This window comes from Phalacrocorax aristotelis, chromosome 30 (genome assembly GCF_949628215.1).
Source record: "Phalacrocorax aristotelis chromosome 30, bGulAri2.1, whole genome shotgun sequence".
NCBI classification, from domain to species: domain Eukaryota; kingdom Metazoa; phylum Chordata; class Aves; order Suliformes; family Phalacrocoracidae; genus Phalacrocorax; species Phalacrocorax aristotelis.
In genome coordinates, this window is record NC_134305.1 from 633,095 (window position 1) to 656,110 (window position 23,016).

Sequence of the window (23,016 nt, forward strand, 5' to 3'; positions counted from 1 at the left end):
ACACAGGAGTACTATATTCTGATTCACATGCCACTAAAAGCTCATATTCTGAAAAATTTTATAATTAACTTCTGTAATCCTTTTCGAGCCTCTCGCTTAATAGGGTATTGTTTTTGTCTTACGGGCTTGGCTCCAGGCTTTAAGGTTACTTTTACTGGCTCTGCCCACTTAGATCGCTCCGGAGCTCCGCTCGCTCAAACCAAAGGAATTACTACGTTTTCCACTTCCTTGGGAACCCGTTCCTCCCTGGAGGAATCCTGTAACATAAACGCTCTCGCCTCTGTGGCTTTTGATTCTGGTATTAGTGATTTAATCTCTCCATCTTTAAAAGTTACTTGAGCATCTAATTGACCTAATAGATCTCGTCATAACAGAGGCAGTGGACATTCAGGCATATGCAGAAACTGGTGAGTTGCCCATTGCTTCTCCAATTTAAACTTTAATGGCTCTGAGAGGGGCTAATTTTTCTTTGCCCTGTTGCGCTAGCAACATCTACTGATTTATGATCAAATTTCTCTTCACGTGTATTCAATACCAAATAAGTGGCTCCCGTATCTACCAAAAATTCTATTTCTTCATTCCGTAGCTTCAGTGTAACCAGGTGTTCAGCTAGGGTTGATTCCCCTGGTCTCCTTCATGCCAAGCTACTTCAAGCATTTAACCCAGATCTCTGGATTCAGGTTGTTCTAGTTTCTGAAGGTTGTTTTCTCTCCCCCCGCCCCCATCTGGGGCTGATTGTCTGATGAATATAGAGACCAACTGAATTGCTTTTTCTGGTTTTTCTGGGTTCAAATGAGTATATTTTCTGGTGGTCACCTTCAGTCTTTCCATAAAGGCTGAAGGGGACTCACTTAATTCTTGTCTCACTTCATAAATTTTGACCAATTTATTGCTTTTGGCATTGCTTGTCTTACTCCAAATAAAATCTCTCTCTGACATCGAGTCAACATTCCCCTGGGTCCTGGCTGATTAGGGTCCCACTCGGGATTTGTAGATGGAAAATTCTTATTCATTGTTCTCTGTAAATTCCCGTTAGCATGTGCTCCCTGCACCTGCCTTCTGGCTGTATTCCATACTATTTTCTTGTCAGTTTCATCAAGCGAAGTATCCAGTATCACAAGTAGAGCAACACTCTTTCAAGTTCTCACCACGTTTTCCTCTTTTCAGAAACATTGCCGTAGAATCTTGTGGACATACCTCACGCTGTTTCTGCTGCTCGGGATGATTCCACGGTGTAAAGAACAAATCAACATATGCCACTTCTTCCCATTTGCCTTCCCTTTTTACAAAACAACATTAATTGCAAGATGGTACGATATTGCAATGTCTCATGTTCTGGCCATTTGTGCCCACCTTCCAATTGATACGTTGGCCACCAATGATTGCAATATTCAATTAATGGTTTCCGAGTTAGTGGGTCACCGCCCCCGACGTCTTTCCAGTGCTTCAAAATACATCCCAAAGGTGTTCTCTGTGGGATAGGTTTCCTACTCAGTAATGCTCCCGTCTCCCAGTCGACTAGTAGTTGTGATAGTGCACTATCACAACTACTAGTCAGAGGGACTCCAACCCCCGTTAGAGGTCTCACTGGAAATCTGCCACTGGGATCTGTAGCCCCCTGCTAGATATCCCTGGAGACTTCAACCCCCTGTTGAAGACTCCCCTACCCTCGGGTCCCGCTCCACAGGCTTTCGCCTAGCAGAGACTTACCAACCGAGGCACCTCTTGGCCCCAACCCTGCGTGGCTTTCGCCGCGCCTTACGGGCAGGCCTGTGGGACTCAAACCCGCTGTCCTATCCTATGTGGGAAACTAACCCCACGTATTATTCTACCTAAGTTTCTTCTTCAAAGAATGCCTTGTTTACCTCAATCCAGGGGATCTTGCTCAGAATTCTCTGGCCCGGGGATCGGAAGCTCTCCCGGAGAATTCCTCGGGGCCGGCTGCAGGTCCCACGATCCCACGGATCCGTCGAGATTCAAAAGCAGGTTCCCACCTGGGGTGCCAAAACTGTTACCAAAAAACGCGTTAAAATCGGAAACGACTCCTCAACACCAATTTAGTATTAAAGAACAGGCATTCTATATTCACGGCGCCGGATGCACGGGGGATCGCTCCTCCTGGCGTGCGTACCTCACGCACCTTTCCTGTACAATTTGTAGATTAAAGTTTTACATACTCATACATAGTCATTATTGTCTTGTCTAGCGATGGGTACAAACTTGCTCGTTCCGTATGTCAATCACTGCGCAGGCTCGGTTGTCCTCTTCCGTTGTTCTCTTCTGAGTAGGTGGTGTTAGTTGGGTCGGTGGTGGTCTGTGAGTCGGTGGTCGCGATCTCCCCCTGCCGGAATTACCTTTTAGCTTCTCGGCTCTTACTCTTGGCAGTCTTGGCTAGTTTTCTCAGTCCGCTAAGCGAAACCGCGTTTTGTCATCCTTTTCTGACAGAAGCATGTTGTCTGTTGTTCTGCTGACATTAACGATCGCCTAGGGACTAAAATGCAGATCGACAGGTGCGCTGATTCGTACGCTCCATGTTCCCGTAATGGAACACCGTCTCTGGTTGGTTGATTTCATCGCTTTGGTTACACCTGTTCCTGTTGTTCAGTTTCTTCTTTTTTGGCTTTGTGTGATTCTCTCTGTGATTCTGTTTTTCTCTGCCTCGCTTTTCCCAGCTCCCCGTCCCTCACTTTTAATGCCCGTTATCCTTCACCGGCACACTCTCCCTTGGTTCCCATCCTCGTTTCTGAATTCCTCCTGCTTTGCCACGTAGCCCGTGACTTTTTTCTTAATCTCTCTCTGTCTGCCTCAACACTCCCCCCGTGCTTTTTAATTCGTCTTCTCTGCTCTGTACCCTGCTACTGTTCTTGCCTTTCTGAGTTCTTCTCTGTCCAGCTCCCTTTCCCTATTCATGAATTCCTGTTCTTCCTGCAGCCACCGCTGTTCCCTGTGACCTCCATCTCTCTCTGTCCAGCTCCCTGTCCCTAGGTTTTAATTCCTGCCTCTGCCCGCTGTAGCCTGTCTAGATGTTTCTCTCGGCCTCTCTCTCTGTCCGGCTCCCTCTCTCTGTGTTCTAATTCCACGTTCTCTGTCACGTGGACCCGTGCTATTTGTTTGTCCTCATCTCTCTCTGTCCAGCTCCTTGCTGCGATGTTTTATTTCCTCATTTCCTCCCTCTCTGTCTTTGTAGCCCATTGCTGTTGTTTTGTGGTTTTTTTTTTTTTTCACTTGTTTCTTCATGTGTCTCTGTCTGCCTCCCAGTCCCTGATCTTTAATTCCTCCTTCCCTGTAGGCCGCTGTTCCTTTTTTCCATTCTACATTGTGTTCTCTTTGGTCTCCTGTTCTTATTCATCGATTCCCTCCTCGCTGCCCTGTGGCTTGTCCCCATTTATTGTTGCTTCTCTCTCCCTCTCTCTGGCTTCTTGCCCCTGTTTTTAAAATTCCTCCCTCTCTTCTCTCTTCCCTGTAGGCCGTGTGATCTTTAGCCTTTCTCCATGTCTTTCTGCCCATCTCTCTGTGTCTATTCATTAATTCTTCCCTCTCTGCCCTGTAGCCTGTAGCTTCTGTCCTTTCTCCATCTTGCTGTCCCTGGCTCCCCCGTGACCCTATGCTAGAATTGTTTCTCTCTTCTCTCCGTACGCATTGCGATTCCTTTTGGTCTCTGTCTCCCTTTGTTTTTTTTCTTTTTTTTTTCTGGCTCCCTGTCCCTAATTCTTAATTCTCTGCCTTCTCGTGCCCCATGGTTTGTTCTGTGGGGTTCTCTCGCGGTTCCCTCGCAGTTCCCTCCAGTCCATACTGGGCTATATTGGTCTAGTCCATACTGGGCTATATTGGTCTAGTCCATACTGGGCTATATTGGTCTGTCCCGGCTTCCTCCCACTTCTTTCCCAGTGCCTCACAGTAGGTCCCGGTTCCGTCCCTGGGATGAACTGTGAGGGAACTGTGAGGGAACTGTGAGGGAACTGTGAGGGAACTGTGAGGGAACTGTGAGGGAACTGTGAGGGAACTGTGAGGGAACTGTGAGGGAACTGTGAGGGAACTGTGAGGGAACTGTGAGGGAACTGTGAGGGAACTGTGAGGGAACTGTGAGGGAACTGTGAGGGAACTGTGAGGGAACTGTGAGGGAACTGTGAGGGAACTGTGAGGGAACTGTGAGGGAACTGTGAGGGAACTGTGAGGGAACTGTGAGGGAACTGTGAGGGAACTGTGAGGGAACTGTGAGGGAACTGTGAGGGAACTGTGAGGGAACTGTGAGGGAACTGTGAGGGAACTGTGAGGGAACTGTGAGGGAACTGTGAGGGAACTGTGAGGGAACTGTGAGGGAACTGTGAGGGAACTGTGAGGGAACTGTGAGGGAACTGTGAGGGAACTGTGAGGGAACTGTGAGGGAACTGTGAGGGAACTGTGAGGGAACTGTGAGGGAACTGTGAGGGAACTGTGAGGGAACTGTGAGGGAACTGTGAGGGAACTGTGAGGGAACTGTGAGGGAACTGTGAGGGAACTGTGAGGGAACTGTGAGGGAACTGTGAGGGAACTGTGAGGGAACTGTGAGGGAACTGTGAGGGAACTGTGAGTAGGGGGGCGGCCCCCCGGGCCCCAGCCGGCCCCTTCCTCCTCTGCCCGCTCCCGTCGCAGACGGCTCGGTATGTGTCACGAGCGGCAGCCCCGTTCAGCAGCTCTCGGAGGGCGCGCGGCTGTGCCCGGCCGTGACCGGGGCCCGCAGGGGTTTCCCGCTCGCCCCGAGAAGGCGCTGGCCCCGAGCCGGCGCGTCCCGCCCCGCCCGGCCCTCGGCGCCCTCGCGAGCTGAGCGCGGCCCGGCCAGCAGGGGGCGCTGGCGCTCACCGGCTGGGCGCGGTGGCGGGGCCGGTGGGGGCCGTTCCTTCCGGCCGCCCTTTAAGGGCCGCCCCGCGGGGCTCGGGCTTCCGGTGGCGCGTGCGCGGCGCGTCGGAGCGGGGGCGGGAGCGGTGCGTGTGGAGGCCGAAGGGCCGGTGCGTGTGGCGGCCGGGTCGCGAGGCGTCCCTGTGCGGTGCCGGGGCCCCTCTGCGGCCCGGCGTGGGAAGCCCGCGGCCGGCGGAGCCTGCTCGGAGCTGGGCGGGGAGCGCCGCGGCGGTCCGGCCGCCGGCAGCCATCCCCTGCGGTGGCCGGCAGCCCCTCGGGACGGCTGGAGGCCTGGCGGTGCCCGAGCCTCGCCTGCGGCAGCCGCCTGAGAGAGCAGCGCGGCCGTGTCCGGGGGCCGGAGAGCGCTGGTGGGTGAGTTCGGGCAGCGGGGGGCGGGTGTGTGTCTCCGGGCGGGGCCGGGGGGCTCCGTGCCCCGCAGAGGAGCCCCGGTCGGGCATCGTTCGCTTCCGAACAATGCAGGTCTGTCCGTGGTTATTTTCTGTGTACAGTGTTTCGGGCCACCTGAAAGCCTTTGGCCGGGTAGGTTTGGTGCGGGGCGATGGCAGGTGTGGACCCTGAAAGATCTCGGGTGGGGGGCGTGGGAGGTATTTCTTGCCTTAAAACTCTGAGCCCACCTCGTGTGTCATGTCGTGTTATCATGTCGTGAGTCTCGTGACTGTGGCAAATGGCTGAGTCGGGCGTTTTCTGATAACTAACTTCTGAACGTGTGCGTGTGTAGGCACGGGGAGATTTGTGCAGGGTGACAGAGCCCCTTGTGCTTCTGTGCTAATGTCTACCTGTTCTAGACCTCCAGTGTTGGAAAGCCTTTGTTTAGTGCCTAGTTGTGCCTGCGTAACTGCTGTTGCGCCTGCAGCTGTGCTCGCAGGGATGCTGGGTGGCTCCGCATCAAACCGGCCGCCGGCCGGCTTTGTTGTGCCGCAGAGCATGCCGGGAGCTGTAGTCCTTGCGGCGCGCGGCTGCCGGGCGGCCGGGTTGTGGCGCAGAGCATGCCGGGAGCTGTATTCCTGGCGCAGTGGCTGCCGGCCCTGTCACGTGGTTCGCCGGGCGTGGCGGGAGGCGCGGTCTTCCGGCGCTCGGGTGCCGGGCGGCCGTGGCGCGTACGGTACGCGAGGTGTATTTTTGGGGTTGGATTCGTGTTGATTACTGGGGGCTTGCGGGTGCGGCCGCTTCCTGAGAAGCGGTGAGTTCCCTGGGAGCTGACAGAAGGGAAGAGGGAAAGGAGGAGGACGATGACCTTTTCCCCATGCCCAGGGCGCAGATGATGGCCGCCTCCCCGGCCCACCGGAGGTCCCGCTCAGCCTCCCCTGGCCCCCCTTGCCCCGTGCGCCTGCCCCCAGCTCCGGCACCTCCCCATAAGCGTGCTGCATAGCCTTAGGCCGCCCCCAGGCCCTGTCGTGAAGGCAGCAAGCCGTCCCTCAAGCGCACTGGATTCCCCCTTGGCGCAGGGGCCCTTAGCAGTAGCGTGGGGAGGGAGCGGTGTGTCCAGAAGCCCCTGCGGAAGGAGAGGCTTTGGCCAGGGTCGATCGACGGTAATGACGGTCGCTGTTTCTTCTTTCCCTCTCCCAGAGACCGTGCTGAGGACGTGGTTGCCTGTCCTTCCCCCGGGGATGCCGTTGCCTGCGGCCGTCTCAGGCTCGCATGGCTTCTCTCTGCCCGTCCTCGCAGCGCAGGGCCGAAAAGGGATAGACAAAGCCCTTCCCGGCTGCGGACAGGAGCTGCCTCGGCTGAAGCTGGAGACGCCAACGAAAGGTAAAGAAGAAGAAACTGAAGGGGCTCTGGCTGCCAGCTGCCTTCCTGCCGCAGGCAAGAGAGAGCCTGTCCATGCAGGTGGGGGAGGAAGGATCCCCCTTCATAGCCCGCAGCGGGCCAGGCCACCAACGTGCACCGTAGGGTCTGTACGCGTAACCCGGAGTTGGGTACGGGCGTGTAGTGCACGAGCGAGCTAGGCTACGTGCCTAGGAAGCCTCATCTGGTAAGAGCTGTAAGACACCCACGTATTCTCTTCAGGTGGAGGACGGCCTAGAGTCTGGAGCTGCAGAAGAGGCAGGGAGGAGAGGAGGGGAAAGGAGCATCTGAACGGCTAAATTGTGCCAGCAGCGCTGAGAGCGAGAGTCGCGGTGAGTCCTGGGCCACTGGGGCCCCGTTGCCTCTCTTGTGCGTCCTGGGCCCTCCCTGTCTCTCCCCCGGCCCCCTCTCTTTCCTTACCTGCTGCAAAATTTACTTTTTTTTTTTGCGCCCCCCCCCCCCCCCCCCCCGCACCTTCTTTCTCCATCTTGCTCTGAGTGGCTCCCTGCCTCCCCGTCTTTTCAGTCCTCCCTCTCTCTGTCCTGTAGCCTGTGGCTCCTTTTTCTTTCTCCGCCTCTCTCTGCCTGGCTCTGGCTTCGTTTTTTTTTTTTTTTATTCTTCCTGCTCTGTCCTGTAGCCTGTCGGTATTGTGTTGTTCTCTGGCTCTCTTGATCTGACTCCCTGTGTTACCGAAAAACGCGTTAAAATCGGAAACGACTCCTCAACACCAATTTAGTATTAAAGAGCAGGCATTCTTTATTCGCGGCGCCGGATGCACGGGGGATCGCTCCTCCTGGCGTGCGTACCTCACGCACCTTTCCCCTACAATTTATAGATGAAAATTTTACATACTCATACATAGTCATTATTGTCTTGTCTAGTGATGGGTACAAACCTGCTCGTTCCGTATGTCAATCACTGCGCAGGCTCGGTTGTCCTCCCAGTACAGTGCGGGGAACGGGGACGTACAGTGTGGGGAACGGGGACGTACCAGGATCTACTGGGTTGTACTGGGAGGGAACTAGGATGCACTGGTAGGGAACTGGGACGGAACTGGGATGTCCTGGGATGTACTGTGGAGGAACTAGGATGTACAGGCTTGTACTGGGTTGTACCGGGTGGAACTGGCAGGAATTTGGGATGTACCAGGGTGTACTCAGATGTACTGGGAAGTAACTGTTGTGTACTGGGAAGTAACTGGGAGGGAACTGGGATGCATTGGGAGGGAACTGGGATGCATTGGGAGGGAACTGGGATGCATTGGGAGGGAACTGGGATGCATTGGGAGGGAACTGGGATGCATTGGGAGGGAACTGGGATGCATTGGGAGGGAACTGGGATGCATTGGGAGGGAACTGGGATGCATTGGGAGGGAACTGGGATGCATTGGGAGGGAACTGGGATGTACTGGTATGTACTGGGAGGGAAGTGTTATGTACTGAGGGGAACTGGGACGTACTGGGATGTGCTGGGAGGGAACTGTGAAGTACTGGGATGTACTTAGCAGACACTGGGAGGGAACTGGGATGTAGTGTGATGTACTGGGAGGGAACTGGGAGTGAACTGTGTGTGAACTGTGAGGGAACTGGGATGTACTGGGAGGGAACTGGCATGTACTTGGAGGGAAATGGGAGAGAACTGAGATGTACTGGAGGGAACTGGGATGTACTGGGATATACTGGAGGGAACTGGAATGGACTAAGAGGGAACTGGGACGTACTGGGAGGGAACTAGGACGCACTGGTAGGGAACTGGGACGGAACTGGGATGTTCTGGGACGTACTGGGAGGGAACTGGGTCGTACTGGGAGGCACTACAATGTGCGGGGATGCCCTGGGATGTACTGTGGAGGAACTAGGATGTACAGGCTTGTACTGGGTTGTACCGGGTGGAACTGGCAGGGATTTGGGATGTACCAGGATCTACTGGGATGTACTGGGAGGTAACTGTTATGTACTGGGAAGGAACAGGGAGGGAACTGGGATGTACTGGGAGGGAATTGGGATGTACTGGGAGGGAACTGGGACGTACTGTGAGGACACTGGGATGTACTGGTATGTACTGGTAGGGAAGTGTTATGTACTGAGGGGAACTGGGACGTACTGGGATGTACTGGGAGGGAACTGTGAAGTACTGGGATGTACTGGGAGTGAACTGGGAGGGAACTGGTATGTAGTAGGATGTACTGGGTGGGAACTGGGATGTACTGGGAGGGAACTGGGATGTACTGGGAGGGAACTGGTATGTACTGGGAGGGAACTGGGATGTACTGGGATGTAGTGGGAGGGAACTGGGAGCGAACTGGTATGTACTGGGAGGGAACTGGGATGTACTGGGACATACTGGGAGGGAACTGGGATGTACTGGGAGGGGATTGGGACGGACTGGGAGGGAACTGGGATGTACTGGGCTGCACTGGTAGGGAACTGGGATGTACTGGGAGGAAACTGGAATGTCCCAGTTGACACCCACTTCCCTCCCAATGCCTCCCAGTATATCCCAGTTTCCTCCCAGTATATCCCAGTTTCCTCCCAGTACATCCCAGTAAATCCCAGCTCGCTGCCAGTACATGCCAATACATCGCTGTACATTCCAGTTCTGTTCCTGTACATCCCAATACATCCCCGTTCCATGCCAGTACATCCCAGTTTCCTACCAGTTCATCCCAGTACATCCCAATTCCCTCCCGGTTCACTACCACTTCTTTCCCAGTGCCTCCCAATACATCCCAGTTCCGTCCCATTACATCCCAGTACATCCCAGTTCCCTCCGAGTACGTCCCAGTTCCCTCCCAGTACATCCCAGGTCCCTCCCAGTACTGGGAGGGAACTGGGATGTACTGGGAGGCACTACAATGTGCGGGGATGCCCTGGGATGTACTGTGGAGGAACTAGGATGTACAGGCTTGTACTGGGTTGTACCGGGTGGAACTGGCAGGGATTTGGGATGTACCAGGATCTACTGGGATGTACTGGGATGTACTGGGAGGTAACTGTTGTGTACTGGGAGTGAACTGGGAGAGAACTGGGATGTACTGGGAGGGAACTGGGATGTACTGTGAGGACACTGGGATGTACTGGTATGTACTGGGAGGGAAGTGTTATGTACTGAGGGGAACTGGGACGTACTGGGACGTGCTGGGAGGGAACTATGAAGTATTGGGATGTACTTAGAGGGAACTGGGATGTACTGGGAGGGAACTGGGAGTGAACTGGGAGGGAACTGTGAAGTACTGGGATGTACTTAGAGGGAACTGGGATGTACTGGGAGGGAACTGGAATGTACTGGGTGGAAAGTGTTGGGAATTGGGATTTAGTGGGAGGGAACTGGGATGGACTGGGAGGGAACTGGGATGTAGTGGGACATACTGGGAGGGAACTGGGATGTACTGGGGTGTACTGGGAGGGAACTGTTATGTACCAAGGGGGAACTGGGATGTACTGGGAGTGAACTGTGAAGTACTGGGATGTACTTAGAGGGAAGTGGGAGGGAACTTGGATGTAGTGGGAGGGAACTGGGATTTACTTGGAGGAAAGTGGCATGTACTGGGCTGTACTGGAATGGAACTGGGAGTGAACTGTGTGTGAACTGTGAGGGAACTGGGATGTACTGTGAGGGAACTGGGATGTACTGGGATGTACTGGGACGGACTGGGAGGGAACTGGGATGTACTGGGAGGGATCTGGGATGTACTGGGCTGCACTGGTAGGGAACTGGGATGTACTGGGAGGAAACTGGAATGTCCCAGTTGACACCCACTTCCCTCCCAGTGCCTCCCAGTATATCCCAGTTTCCTCCCAGTACATCCCAGTAAATCCCAGTTCGCTCCCAGTACATCCCAGTACATCGCAGTACATTCCAGTTCCGTTCCTGTACATCCCAATACATCCCCGTTCCATGCCAGTACATCCCAGTTCCCAACCAGTTCATCCCCGTACATTCCAGTTCCCTCCCGGTTCACTACCACTTCTTTCCCAGTTCCGTCCCATTACATCCCAGTTCCGTCCCATTACATCCCAGTACATCCCAGGTCCCTCCCAGTACATCCCAGTTCCCTTCCAGTACATCCCAGGTCCCTCCCAGTACTGGGAGGGAACTGGGATGTACTGGGAGGCACTACAATGTGCGGGGATGCCCTGGGATGTACTGTGGAGGAACTAGGATGTACAGGCTTGTACTGGGTTGTACCGGGTGGAACTGGCAGGGATTTGGGATGTACCAGGATGTACTGGGATGTACTGGGAGGTAACTGTTATGTACTGGGAAGGAACAGGGAGGGAACTGGGATGTACTGGTAGGGAACTGGGATGTACTGTGAGGGAACTGGGACGTACTGTGAGGACACTGGGATGTACTGGTATGTACTGGGAGGGAAGTGTTATGTACTGGGACGTACTGGGATGTACTGGGAGGGAACTGTGAAGTACTGGGATGTACTGGGAGTGAACTGGGAGGGAACTGGTATGTACTGGGAGGGAACTGGGATGTACTGGGATGTAGTGGGAGGGAACTGGGAGGGAACTGGGATGTACTGGGATGTAGTGGGAGGGAACTGGGAGGGAACTGGGATGTACTGGGAGGGAACTGGTATGTACTGGGAGGGAACTGGGATGTACTGGGACATACTGGCAGGGAACTGGGATGTACTGGGAGGGGATTGGGACGGACTGGGAGGGAACTGGGATGTACTGGGCTGCACTGGTAGGGAACTGGGATGTACTGGGAGGAAACTGGAATGTCCCAGTTGACACCCACTTCCCTCCCAGTTTCCTCCCAGTATATCCCAGTTTCCTCCCAGTATATCCCAGTTTCCTCCCAGTACATCCCAGTAAATCCCAGCTCGCTGCCAGTACATGCCAATACATCGCCGTACATTCCAGTTCCGTTCCTGTACATCCCAATACATCCCAGTTCCCTCCCAGTACGTCCCAGTTCCCTCCCACTACTGGGAGGGACCTGGGATGTACTGGGAGGCACTACAATGTGCGGGGATGTCCTGGGATGTACTGTGGAGGAACTAGGATGTACAGGCTTGTACTGCGTTGTACCGGGTGGAACTGGCAGGGATTTGGGATGTACCAGGATGTACTGGGATGTACTGGGAGGTAACTGGGATGTACTGGGTGGAAAGTGTTGGGAACTGGGATTTACTGGGAGGGAACTGGGATGTACTGTGAGGGAACTGGGATGTACTGGGATGTACTGGGACGGACTGGGAGGGAACTGGGATGTACTGGGAGGGATCTAGGATGTACTGGGCTGCACTGGTAGGGAACTGGGATGTACAGGCTTGTACCGGGTTGTACCGGGTGGAACTGGCAGGGATTTGGGATGTACTGGGATGTACTGGGAGGTATCTGTTATGTACTGGGAGTGAACTGGGAGGGAACTGGGATGTACTGGGACGGCCTGGGAGGGAACTGGGACGGACTGGGATGCACTGGTAGGGAACTGGGATGTACTGGGAGGAAACTGGAATGTCCCAGTTGAAACCCACTTTCCTCCCAGTGCCTCCCAGTATATCCCAGTTTCCTCCCAGTACATCCCAGTAAATCCCAGCTCGCTGCCAGTACATCCCAGTACATCGCAGTACATTCCAGTTCTGTTCCTGTACATCCCAATACATCCCTGTTCCATGCCCGTACATCCCAGTTCCCTACCAGTTCATCCCCGTACATCCCAATTCCCTCCCGGTTCACTACCACTTCTTTCCCAGTTCCGTCCCATTACATCCCAGTTCCGTCCCATTACATCCCAGTACATCCCAGTTCCCTCCCAGTACATCCCAGTTCCCTCCCAGTACTGGGAGGGAGCTGGGATGTACTGGGAGGCACTACAATGTGCGGGGATGCCCTGGGATGTACTGTGGAGGAACTAGGATGTACAGGCTTGTACTGGGTTGTACCGGGTGGAACTGGCAGGGATTTGGGATGTACCAGGATCTACTGGGATGTACTGGGAGGTACTGGGACGTAACTGTTGTGTACTGGGAGTGAACTGGGAGGGAGCTGGGATGTACTGGTAGGGAACTGGGATGTACTGTGAGGACACTGGGATGTACTGGTATGTACTGGGAGGGAAGTGTTATGTACAGAGGGGAACTGGTGCGTACTGGGATGTACTGGGATGGAACTGTGAAGTACTGGGATGTACTGGGAGTGAACTGGGAGGGAACTGGTATGTAGTAGGATGTACTGGGTGGGAACTGGGATGTACCAGGATGTACTGGGAGGGAACTGGGAGGGAACTGGGATGTACTGGGAGGGAACTGGGATGTACTGGGACATACTGGCAGGGAACTGGGATGTACTGGGAGGGAACTAGGACGCACTGGTCGGAAACAGGGACGGAACTGGGATGTACTGGCACGTACTGGGAGGGAACTGGGACGTACTGGGAGGTAACTGTTGTGTACTGGGAGTGAACTGGGAGGGAACTGGTATGTAGTAGGATGTACTGGGAGGGAACTGGGATGTACTGGGACGGACTGGGAGGGAACTGGGACGGACTGGGATGCACTGGTAGGGAACTGGGATGTACTGGGAGGAAACTGGAATGTCCCAGTTGACACCCACTTTCCTCCCAGTTTCCTCCCAGTGTATCCCAGTTTCCTCCCAGTACATCCCAGTAAATCCCAGTTCGCTCCCAGTACATTGCAGTACATTCCAGTTCCGTTCCTGTACATCCCAATACATCCCCGTTCCATGCGAGTACATCCCAGTTTCCTACCAGTTCATCCCCGTACATCCCAATTCCCTCCCGGTTCGCTACCACTTCTTTCCCAGTGCCTCCCAATACATCCCAGTTCCGTCCCATTATATCCCAGTACATCCTAGTTCCCTCCCAGAACATCCCAGGTCCCTTTGGAATTCTGATCTGTTTTACTGGTACTAGCGCAAGGATACCTTGCTCTGCAGTCCTCTTTGCAGCTTTATCGGTCAGTCGTTTGCTTATGTTTACAGCCGTCTGGCCAAATTGATGAGCTTTGCAACGCTTTACCGCCACTTCTTTTGGTTTCTGCACGTCTTCCGGAAGTTGGAGAATTTCTGCTTTATGCTGTATTGATGATTCTTGGGCTGATGGCAGTCCTTTCTCCTTCCCAATAGCTCCATGATCGTGGATCACACCAAATGCACGTTTGGAATCAGTCTAGATATTTATCCTTTGTCCTTCTGCCATTCGCAGAGCTCGCTTCGATGCTACCAATACTGCTTTCTGTGCTGAGGTGTTTGCAGGCAGCACCCCTGACTCCGTTCCCTCGGCGGCGATAACGACAGCATATCCGGCCATTCGCTTCTCTTCTCGCCCAGAGCTTCTTCCATCTGTAAACAACTCCAGATCAGGATTTTCCCAGAGGTTTGTGTCTCAGGTCTGGTCTGCTGGAATAGACTTGTTCAATAGTTAGCAAGCGATCGTGTTCTAAATTGTCCGTAAGGTTTTCTGTTGTTAAAAACATAGCAGGATTCAGTATAGCAGTAGTCTTCGATTCCACATCGTCTTGTTCTAACAGAACAACTTGATATTTCAACATTCTGCTAAGGGATAGCCAACGACCCCCCTTTTGTTCTAAAACAGTCACCGCTATGTGCGGGACATATACTGTCATCTTCTGTCCCATTGTTAACTTTGGGGCTTCCCGGATCGGCAGCGCTGTTGTTGCTACTGCCCGTAAACACCTAGGCCATCTTTTACTCGCGTGGTCAGGTTGTTTGGAGAAGTAGCCCACAGGTCTCTTCCAGGTTCCCAGTCGCTGTGTCAGCACTCCAAGGGCTAAATGTTGTCTTTCGTGGACAAACAACTGAAAAGGTTTAGCGAAATCAGGTAGGCCTAATGCAGGGGCCATCATCGAGGCTCTTTTCAGTTCTTTGAATGCCGTTTGGCATCCGGGCGTCCAGGTTAAATATTTATCCTTTTGAGTCTTTCAATGCCTCAAATAATGGTTTTACATACAGTCTATAGTTCAGAATCCAGAGCTGATGCTATTTCATTGTTTTCAGAAAAGCTCTCAGTTCCTTCGGGCTGCTAGGTTCGGGAATTTGACAAATAGTTTCTTTCTTTTCACTTTCTAATTGTCTTTGTCTTTGAGATATTTCAAATCCTAAATAAATGGCTGCTTCTTTTCCTATTTGGGTTTTGTTTCTGGAAACTCCGCATCTTCCTTGGCCCAGAAAATTTAAAAATTTCAAAACATTTTTCTTTACTTTGTGCCGCTATCAGAATGTCATCCGCATTCTGTAACAAGATGCCTCTCCCTGGGTTCTGTTTTTTCTATATCTCTAATTTTTTTTTGCCAGCTGAGTCTCAAGTATCGTAGGACTATTTTTAAATCCTTGTGGAAGTACGGTCCATGGTAGCTGTGTCTTTCATTCTGTGGTGGGGCTTTCCCATTCCAAAGCAAATAGGCTTTGACTTTTTATGCCTGGAGGTATGCAAAAGAAGGCGTCCTTCAAATCTAGTACAGTAAACCATTTATGCTCCTCCTTTAAAAGAGGTCAGTAAAGTGTATGGATTAGCTACTACCGGATGTATATCTTGGACCACCTGATTTATAGCCCTTAAATCGTGAACTAGCTAATACTCTTTGCCTCTAGATTTCTTTACTGGCGACACAGGAGTACTATATTCTGATTCACATTCCACTAAAAGCTCATATTCTGAAAAATTTTATAATTAACTTCTCTAATCCTTTTCGAGCCTCTCGCTTAATAGGGTATTGTTTTTGTCTTACGGGCTTGGCTCCAGGCTTTAAGGTTACTTTTACCGGCTCTGCCCACTTAGATCGCTCCGGAGCTCCGCTCGCTCAAACCAAAGGAATTACTACGTTTTCCACTTCCTCGGGAACCCGTTCCTCCCTGGAGGAATCCTGTAACATAAACGCTCTCGCCTCTGTGGCTTTTGATTCTGGTATTAGTGATTTAATCTCTCCATCTTTAAAAGTTACTTGAGCATCTAATTGACCTAATAGATCTCGTCATAACAGAGGCAGTGGACATTCAGGCATAGACAGAAACTGGTGAGTTGCCCATTGCTTCTCCAGTTTAAACTTTAATGGCTCTGAGAGGGGCTAATTTTTCTTTGCCCTGTTGCGCTAGCAACATCTACTGATTTATGATCAAATTTCTCTTCACGTGTATTCAATACCAAATAAGTGGCTCCCGTATCTACCAAAAATTCTATTTCTTCATTCCGTAGCTTCAGTGTAACCAGGTGTTCAGCTAGGGTTGATTCCCCTGGTCTCCTTCATGCCAAGCTACTTCAAGCATTTAACCCAGATCTCTGGATTCAGGTTGTTCTAGTTTCTGAAGGTTGCTTTCTCTCCCCCCGCCCCCATCTGGGGCTGATTGTCTTATGAATATAGAGACCAGCTGAATTGCTTTTTCTGGTTTTTCTGGGTTCAAATGAGTATATTTTCTGGTGGTCACCTTCAGTCTTTCCATAAAGGCTGAAGGGGACTCACTTAATTCTTGTCTCACTTCATAAATTTTGACCAATTTATTGCTTTTGGCATTGCTTGTCTTACTCCAAATAAAATCTCTCTCTGACATCGAGTCAACATTCCCCTGGGTCCTGGCTGATTAGGGTCCCACTCGGGATTTGTAGATGGAAAATTCTTATTCATTGTTCTCTGTAAATTCCCGTTAGCATGTGCTCCCTGCACCTGCCTTCTGGCTGTATTCCATACTATTTTCTTGTCAGTTTCATCAAGCGAAGTATCCAGTATCACAAGTAGAGCAACACTCTTTCAAGTTCTCACCACGTTTTCCTCTTTTCAGAAACATTGCCGTAGAATCTTGTGGACATACCTCACGCTGTTTCTGCTGCTCGGGATGATTCCACGGTGTAAAGAACAAATCAACATATGCCACTTCTTCCCGTTTGCCTTCCCTTTTTACGAAACAACATTAATTGCAAGATGGTACGATATTGCAATGTCTCATGTTCTGGCCATTTGTGCCCACCTTCCAATTGATACGTTGGCCACCAATGATTGCAATATTCAATTAATGGTTTCCGAGTTAGTGGGTCACCGCCCCCGACGTCTTTCCAGTGCTTCAAAATACATCCCAAAGGTGTTCTCTGTGGGATAGGTTTCCTACTCAGTAATGCTCCCGTCTCCCAGTCGACTAGTAGTTGTGATAGTGCACTATCACAAATACTAGTCAGAGGGACTCCAACCCCCGTTAGAGGTCTCACTGGAAATCTGCCACTGGGATCTGTAGCCCCCTGCTAGATATCCCTGGAGACTTCAACCCCCTGTTGAAGACTCCCCTACCCTCGGGTCCCGCTCCACAGGCTTTCGCCTAGCAGAGACTTACCAACCGAGGCACCTCTTGGCCCCGACCCTGCGTGGCTTTCGCCGCGCCTTACGGGCAGGCCTGTGGGACTCAAACCCGCTATCCTATCCTATGTGGGAAACTAACCCCACGTATTATTCTACCTAAGTTTCTTCTTCAAAGAATGCCTTGTTTACCTCAATCCAGGGGATCTTGCTCAGAATTCTCTGGCCCGGGGATCGGAAGCTCTCCCGGAGAATTCCTCGGGGCCGGCTGCAGGTCCCACGATCCCACGGATCCGTCGAGATTCAAAAGCAGGTTCCCACCTGGGGTGCCAAAACTGTTACCGAAAAACGCGTTAAAATCGGAAACGACTCCTCAACACCAATTTAGTATTAAAGAGCAGGCATTCTATATTCACGGCGCCGGATGCACGGGGGATCGCTCCTCCTGGCGTGCGTACCTCACGCACCTTTCCTGTACAATTTGTAGATTAAAGTTTTACATACTCATACATAGTCATTATTGTCTTGTCTAGCGATGGGTACAAACTTGCTCGTTCCGTATGTCAATCACTGCGCAGGCTCGGTTGTCCTCTTCCGTTGTTCTCTTCTGAGTAGGTGGTGTTAGTTGGGTCGGTGGTGGTCTGTGAGTCGGTGGTCGCGATCTCCCCCTGCCGGAATTACCTTTTAGCTTCTCGGCTCTTACTCTTGGCAGTCTTGGCTAGTTTTCTCAGTCCGCTAAGCGAAACCGCGTTTTGTCATCCTTTTCTGACAGAAGCATGTTGTCTGTTGTTCTGCTGACATTAACGATCGCCTAGGCACTAAAATGCAGATCGACAGGTGCGCTGATTCGTACGCTCCATGTTCCCGTAATGGAACACCGTCTCTGGTTGGTTGATTTCATCGCTTTGGTTACACCTGTTCCTGTTGTTCAGTTTCTTCTTTTTTGGCTTTGTGTGATTCTCTCTGTGATTCTGTTTTTCTCTGCCTCGCTTTTCCCAGCTCCCCGTCCCTCACTTTTAATGCCCGTTATCCTTCACCGGCACACTCTCCCTTGGTTCCCATCCTCGTTTCTGAATTCCTCCTGCTTTGCCACGTAGCCCGTGACTTTTTTCTTAATCTCTCTCTGTCTGCCTCAACACTCCCCCCGTGCTTTTTAATTCGTCTTCTCTGCTCTGTACCCTGCTACTGTTCTTGCCTTTCTGAGTTCTTCTCTGTCCAGCTCCCTTTCCCTATTCATGAATTCCTGTTCTTCCTGCAGCCACCGCTGTTCCCTGTGACCTCCATCTCTCTCTGTCCAGCTCCCTGTCCCTAGGTTTTAATTCCTGCCTCTGCCCGCTGTAGCCTGTCTAGATGTTTCTCTCGGCCTCTCTCTCTGTCCGGCTCCCTCTCTCTGTGTTCTAATTCCACGTTCTCTGTCACGTGGACCCGTGCTATTTGTTTGTCCTCATCTCTCTCTGTCCAGCTCCTTGCTGCGATGTTTTATTTCCTCATTTCCTCCCTCTCTGTCTTTGTAGCCCATTGCTGTTGTTTTGTGTTTTTTTTTTTTTTTTCACTTGTTTCTTCATGTGTCTCTGTCTGCCTCCCAGTCCCTGATCTTTAATTCCTCCTTCCCTGTAGGCCGCTGTTCCTTTTTTCCATTCTACATTGTGTTCTCTTTGGCCTCCTGTTCTTATTCATCGATTCCCTCCTCGCTGCCCTGTGGCTTGTCCCCATTTATTGTTGCTTCTCTCTCCCTCTCTCTGGCTTCTTGCCCCTGTTTTTAAAATTCCTCCCTCTCTTCTCTCTTCCCTGTAGGCCGTGTGATCTTTAGCCTTTCTCCATGTCTTTCTGCCCATCTCTCTGTGTCTATTCATTAATTCTTCCCTCTCTGCCCTGTAGCCTGTAGCTTCTGTCCTTTCTCCATCTTGCTGTCCCTGGCTCCCCCGTGACCCTATGCTAGAATTGTTTCTCTCTTCTCTCCGTACGCATTGCGATTCCTTTTGCTCTCTGTCTCCCTTTGGTTTTTTTCTTTTTTTTTTCTGGCTCCCTGTCCCTAATTCTTAATTCTCTGCCTTCTCGTGCCCCATGGTTTGTTCTGTGGGGTTCTCTCGCGGTTCCCTCGCAGTTCCCTCCAGTCCATACTGGGCTATATTGGTCTAGTCCATACTGGGCTATATTGGTCTGTCCCGGCTTCCTCCCACTTCTTTCCCAGTGCCTCACAGTAGGTCCCGGTTCCGTCCCTGGGATGAACCGTGAGGGAACCGTGAGGGAACCGTGAGGGAACCGTGAGTAGGGGGGCGGCCCCCCGGGCCCCAGCCGGCCCCTTCTTCCTCTGCCCGCTCCCGTCGCAGACGGCTCGGTATGTGTCACGAGCGGCAGCCCCGTTCAGCAGCTCTCGGAGGGCGCGCGGCTGTGCCCGGCCGTGACCGGGGCCCGCAGGGGTTTCCCGCTCGCCCCGAGAAGGCGCTGGCCCCGAGCCGGCGCGTCCCGCCCCGCCCGGCCCTCGGCGCCCTCGCGAGCTGAGCGCGGCCCGGCCAGCAGGGGGCGCTGGCGCTCACCGGCGGGGCGCGGTGGCGGGGCCGGTGGGGGCCGTTCCTTCCGGCCGCCCTTTAAGGGCCGCCCCGCGGGGCTCGGGCTTCCGGTGGCGCGTGCGCGGCGCGTCGGAGCGGGGGCGGGAGCGGTGCGTGTGGAGGCCGAAGGGCCGGTGCGTGTGGCGGCCGGGTCGCGAGGCGTCCCTGTGCGGTGCCGGGGCCCCTCTGCGGCCCGGCGTGGGAAGCCCGCGGCCGGCGGAGCCTGCTCGGAGCTGGGCGGGGAGCGCCGCGGCGGTCCGGCCGCCGGCAGCCATCCCCTGCGGTGGCCGGCAGCCCCTCGGGACGGCTGGAGGCCTGGCGGTGCCCGAGCCTCGCCTGCGGCAGCCGCCTGAGAGAGCAGCGCGGCCGTGTCCGGGGGCCGGAGAGCGCTGGTGGGTGAGTTCGGGCAGCGGGGGGCGGGTGTGTGTCTCCGGGCGGGGCCGGGGGGCTCCGTGCCCCGCAGAGGAGCCCCGGTCGGGCATCGTTCGCTTCCGAACAATGCAGGTCTGTCCGTGGTTATTTTCTGTGTACAGTGTTTCGGGCCACCTGAAAGCCTTTGGCCGGGTAGGTTTGGTGCGGGGCGATGGCAGGTGTGGACCCTGAAAGATCTCGGGTGGGGGGCGTGGGAGGTATTTCTTGCCTTAAAACTCTGAGCCCACCTCGTGTGTCATGTCGTGTTATCATGTCGTGAGTCTCGTGACTGTGGCAAATGGCTGAGTCGGGCGTTTTCTGATAACTAACTTCTGAACGTGTGCGTGTGTAGGCACGGGGAGATTTGTGCAGGGTGACAGAGCCCCTTGTGCTTCTGTGCTAATGTCTACCTGTTCTAGACCTCCAGTGTTGGAAAGCCTTTGTTTAGTGCCTAGTTGTGCCTGCGTAACTGCTGTTGCGCCTGCAGCTGTGCTCGCAGGGATGCTGGGTGGCTCCGCATCAAACCGGCCGCCGGCCGGCTGGGTTGTGCCGCAGAGCATGCCGGGAGCTGTAGTCCTTGCGGCTGCCGGGTGGCCGGGTTGTGCCGCAGAGCATGCCGGGAGCTGTATTCCTGGCGCAGTGGCTGCCGGCCCTGTCACGTGGTTCGCCGGGCGTGGCGGGAGGCGTGGTCTTCCGGCGCTCGGGTGCCGGGCGGCCGTGGCGCGTACGGTACGCGAGGTGTATTTTTGGGGTTGGATTCGTGTTGATTACTGGGGGCTTGCGGGTGCGGCCGCTTCCTGAGAAGCGGTGAGTTCCCTGGGAGCTGACAGAAGGGAAGAGGGAAAGGAGGAGGACGATGACCTTTTCCCCGTGCCCAGGGCGCAGATGATGGCCGCCTCCCCGGCCCACCGGAGGTCCCGCTCAGCCTCCCCTGGCCCCCCTTGCCCCGTGCGCCTGCCCCCAGCTCCGGCACCTCCCCATAAGCGTGCTGCATAGCCTTAGGCCGCCCCCAGGCCCTGTCGTGAAGGCAGCAAGCCGTCCCTCAAGCGCACTGGATTCCCCCTTGGCGCAGGGGCCCTTAGCAGTAGCGTGGGGAGGGAGCGGTGTGTCCAGAAGCCCCTGCGGAAGGAGAGGCTTTGGCCAGGGTCGATCGACGGTAATGACGGTCGCTGTTTCTTCTTTCCCTCTCCCAGAGACCGTGCTGAGGACGTGGTTGCCTGTCCTTCCCCCGGGGATGCCGTTGCCTGCGGCCGTCTCAGGCTCGCGTGGCTTCTCTCTGCCCGTCCTCGCAGCGCAGGGCCGAAAAGGGATAGACAAAGCCCTTCCCGGCTGCGGACAGGAGCTGCCTCGGCTGAAGCTGGAGACGCCAACGAAAGGTAAAGAAGAAGAAACTGAAGGTGCTCTGGCTGCCAGCTGCCTTCCTGCCGCAGGCAAGAGAGAGCCTGTCCATGCAGGTGGGGGAGGAAGGATCCCCCTTCATAGCCCGCAGCGGGCCAGGCCACCAACGTGCACCGTAGGGTCTGTACGCGTAACCCGGAGTTGGGTACGGGTGTGTAGTGCACGAGCGAGCTAGGCTACGTGCCTAGGAAGCCTCATCTGGTAAGAGCTGTAAGACACCCACGTATTCTCTTCAGGTGGAGGACGGCCTAGAGTGTGGAGCTGCAGAAGAGGCAGGGAGGAGAGGAGGGGAAAGAAGCATCTGAACGGCTAAATTGTGCCAGCAGCGCTGAGAGCGAGAGTCGCGGTGAGTCCTGGGCCACTGGGGCCCCGTTGCCTCTCTTGTGCGTCCTGGGCCCTCCCTGTCTCTCCCCCGGCCCCCTCTCTTTCCTTACCTGCTGCAAAATTTACTTTTTTTTTTGTGCCTCCCCGCACCTTCATTCTCCATCTCGCTCTGAGTGGCTCCCTGCCTCCCCGTCTTTTCAGTCCTCCCTCTCTCTGTCCTGTAGCCTGTGGCTCCTTTTTCTTTCTCCGCCTCTCTCTGCCTGGCTCTGGCTTCGTTTTTTTTTTTTTTTTATTCCTCCTGCTCTGTCCTGTAGCCTGTCGGTATTGTGTTGTTCTCTGGCTCTCTTGATCTGACTCCCTGTGTTACCGAAAAACGCGTTAAAATCGGAAACGACTCCTCAACACCAATTTAGTATTAAAGAGCAGGCATTCTTTATTCGCGGCGCCGGATGCACGGGGGATCGCTCCTCCTGGCGTGCGTACCTCACGCACCTTTCCCGTACAATTTGTAGATCAATGTTTTACGTATTCATACATATTCGTTATTGTCCTGTCTGCTGATTGGTACAAACTTGCTCGTTCCGTATGTAAATCGCTGCGCAGGCTCGGTTGTCCTCTTCCGTTGTTCTCTTCTGTTACTTGGGTCGGTGGTGGTCTGTGAGTCGGTGGTCGCGATCTCCCCCTGCCGGAATTACCTTTTCCCTTCTCGGCTCTTACTCTTGGCAGTCTTGGCTAGTTTTCTCAGTCCGCTAAGCGAAACCGCATTTTGTCATCCTTTTCTGACAGAAGCACGTTGTCTGTTGTTCTGTTCGCATTAACGATCGCCTAGGGACTAAAATGCAGATCGACAGATACGCTGATTCGTACGCTCCATGTTGCCGTAATGGAACACCGTCTCTGGTTGATTTCATCACTTTGGTTACATTTCCCCTGTTTGGAAGTTCTGAAATAATAACTTTCTCAATACTTCCATCCTAGATCAATAATATTCCACTATGTCAGTTTAGTGTTTGCTTCATGTTCTGAAATTTTTCACTTGATTGTGGTCTCCAGGGTGTATGCAGGTCTCATTTTCTACCCAAAATTTTATTAATTTGTTGAAGTACCTCTGCAAAAAAATGTGGTGCTCTATCAGAGGACATTCCCGTTGGCACTCTAAATCTTGGTATTATTTCCTTCAGCAACGTTTTAACTACTACTCTAGCTTTGTCGGTGCAGCACGAGGAAGCTTCTGGCCATCTAGAAAATTTGTCAATCAGCACTGACAAATACTGCTCTATCTATTTTGTCTGGGTAACTCAGAGAACTTAATTTGCTAATAATTTCCGGGAGCATTTTTTGTTTTGTTACTCCTAAAGGTTGTTTCCTTTGGTT

The 23,016-nt window shown here is 53.4% G+C and overlaps 1 long non-coding RNA gene across 16 annotated transcripts in view; it reads left to right on the forward strand.

The window, feature by feature from the left end:
• The window catches only part of LOC142048997 (uncharacterized), a 170,145-nt gene that overhangs the window by 100,573 nt on the left and 46,556 nt on the right, over positions 1 to 23,016 (forward strand). For 11 of the 16 annotated variants that reach the window (XR_012657589.1, XR_012657587.1, XR_012657586.1 and 8 more), the window contains 2 exons: positions 6,904 to 7,013; positions 21,555 to 21,664. This is a non-coding gene — a long non-coding RNA (uncharacterized LOC142048997). Of the gene's footprint in view, positions 1 to 6,903; positions 7,014 to 16,454; positions 16,564 to 17,732; positions 17,770 to 21,113; positions 21,184 to 21,554; positions 21,665 to 23,016 lie in introns of those variants that run through there. The other 5 variants (XR_012657596.1, XR_012657594.1, XR_012657598.1 and 2 more) reach the window with 4 other exon arrangements.